Here is a 2,775-nt window from a genome sequence, read left to right as displayed (position 1 = left end):
GAGCCAAGGTCACACTCTACCATCCAAAAACCCAAGGGCAACCTATGGCTGTTATATGTGTTCAGATACTAGGGAGGACAGAGAAGAGGCTGATAAGCCTCTATTGTGAAGCCTCTGAGAGCATTTAGGAGAATGCCAGCCATTTTGACTTAATCAGGACTGTAATGAAGAGAAATGTGCTTCTGAGAGAAAACAACTGAGTTTGTCAGTTTATTGTGCTCTAAACAGTATAATCTGATATTTAGCTGAGAGTTAGTATTGCAACTATTTAGATCAATACATTCAGTGTCTCTGTTTTGTAGGCAAAGATAAGCCTTATTGGTATTTCCTTTCAGAAGGGATATATTCACTAAGATGAGAGGACAAACTCAATTCTCCATGAGATGTTTTTACTTTGATCTTCCTTTTTTTCTTGTTATGATCGTGCACAACAGCATGCCTCACCAGAGACTGTTTTTCATTGCAAATCTTTTGCAACAGCCAGCACGTTCACACTTAAACAGGTGTTTTTCCTCATGAAAAAGAAAATATGGCTCTGGAGACTAAGCACAGCTGTGTAACTTCTACCACAGTCTTCTCCTGGACGTTGACACATATCCCTTTCACGGGCATGAGTTTTTGTATGTTGCTTACCTCCACCTTTGTGTTTGGATGTTTTCCACCATACTTCCATGCTATTTCCCTTTTCAGGGGTTTCTCTCATATGTTTTTGCCAAAGTGGAACATCCCTTTTGATAATACACAGCCCTTGTGGACCATCCCATGTCCTTCTAGACTACTGGGTGAAGCAGAGTGTTCTGCACATCTTTCATGGTTTCACTTGAATTCCTTTATATCAAATTCATTTTTTTTTTGCCAGTACTGATGGATTTTGTTTCTTAAAGGCCTTCTTTCAACCTTCAAAATGGCATACATATTATTTTTGCTGATTTTCATGTTTGCATTCATAATGTTTCTTCAAGTTTGATTTTGTGTTAAATCTTTATCACAGCCACTAGCTGCAAAAATAAACAACTTTTCTCCAGTGTGGATCAGGATGTGGCAACTAAGATGGTAGTCCCTGATGAAGGCTTGGCCACTCTTCTTTGTCACAAATAGGTTTGTCTATGAGCTTGCATAGGTGCATATCTAGCTTTTAGGTCTTGTAATCAGCTCCACATTCTGGTAAGGTGAGAAAAACCTCCTGGGGGCCACGGGGAGTGGGGAAGAGAGTAAGGGCCCCTGGGGCAGAGCTGAAGTGGGCCCACGCCTATCCCAGTGAAGAGCATCTGCAGTTGAATGCATCTGGGATAACCAGGGAGGGTCCCGCCTCAGTCAGAGACAGAGGCCTGGGCATCCTATGGAGGTCTAGGAAGACAACCACATGTGTGGCCATTTGAGGTAACCAAGTGTAGACAGCCACAGCTTCTCCAAGAGTGAACCATTCTGGACTAATCCCATGTACCTCCCAATTGCACTTTATGGAGTGGTCCCCCACCCGCCCCACTTAGTCCCCTCCATGTAAGGCCTATCAATTTTAATTTGGACAGATTTTAGAGCCTTTGTTGGAGAGGACCCCATTTAAGGTAGGATGATTTTTAAGTAGCAGCATCAGAGAGATTAAGTAGACTATCTAAATGAGGAATATGTTGCTTCGAATGCAAAAAAAGACAACTAAAACATGGTGGACTTCAATGTCCTTAATGAGCATGTTAAATAAAACTCCTTGGAGGAGAATGTCATCACTGTAATGTCATATTTATGCCAATAGGGAAAGGTGGATGCAGTTAAGATATTGTCTGTAAATATTGCGTGCAATGGCAAAGCTGTTGAGGTACTCTGGAGGGTGTCTTGGAAAAGGTGTATTGCTTCCCTCAGAAACTGCCACTAAGAGGCTATTGAAATAGGCACCAAAGACAACATATTAGCCAAATCTCTGCTACCAAAATACTTACTGGTTGTTGATTGCATGACATCAGTAATTTTAATAATACTGGATATTAGGTATGGGGGCCTTAACAGTTGAAACCACAGCATTGAAGTTACAGTAATCCACTGTGAGGTGCTATTCTTTTTTCTTTCTTTTATTTTTTTTTAATTTAAGAATAGGTAAAACTTGACTGTTATGGAGGATGAGTGGGCATAATCACCCCTTTATTAATTAGGTCTTATATAATAAGTTTGAGTTCTTAAAAGTGTTGTTTTACTTACACTGGGCCATCTTAACTCTTTTAATTTGTAGGTTAATGGGGTCCATTTTTGTCAAGCCAATTTGTAAGTATCAAAGACCTTATTTAGTTTCAAATAATTACTGATGATCCAAGTGTCTTTGTCCAATATGGAATAGTTAGGACAATGGATATTATGGCTATGGGAAATTTAGGCGAGGCTATAGTTAAAGTGATAAATACCTACTTTTTTCATTCTGTTTTATATTTAGTTACTCTCCTAAGGTTGTAGGGGCTGCCATGTTTAAATTTAACAGAGTCTTCTGGTAAAACTGAAATTTGAGACCCAAAATGACGAAGTTCCAGAAGCTTTGTCAATTGGTGCATGTTAGCAGTTGTTAAAGTTAATTTAGAGCCTGTGTTGTACAGGCAAAAAAGGTCATCAGCATCTTTTTAATCTTTTTGTTACAAAAATTCTTTTAACAAATTTTGGATCTCTAATTGGGTCGAATTATGGACATTTGTTTGAATTTAGTTACATATATATATATATATGTATGTGTATATATATATATATATATTTTTTTTTTTTTTAATTTTCTCATTGCATCTACATTTTCCCCCCTTT

The 2,775-nt window shown here is 38.4% G+C and overlaps 1 pseudogene; it reads right to left on the bottom strand.

Annotated features, from left to right (window-relative positions):
• Window positions 1-250: 250 nt before the first annotated feature.
• Window positions 251-2,534, bottom strand: LOC148110400 (transcription factor IIIA-like; annotated as a pseudogene).
• Between the last annotated feature and the right edge of the window lie 241 nt (window positions 2,535-2,775).

The sequence above is a fragment of the Ursus americanus genome, chromosome 3 (genome assembly GCF_024610735.1).
Source record: "Ursus americanus isolate L20-20 chromosome 3, mUrsAme1.1.p, whole genome shotgun sequence".
In the NCBI taxonomy this organism is placed as follows: Eukaryota; Metazoa; Chordata; class Mammalia; order Carnivora; family Ursidae; genus Ursus; species Ursus americanus.
Note: the sequence above shows the minus strand (reverse complement) of the source record. Positions and strands in the feature narration are given on the sequence as shown.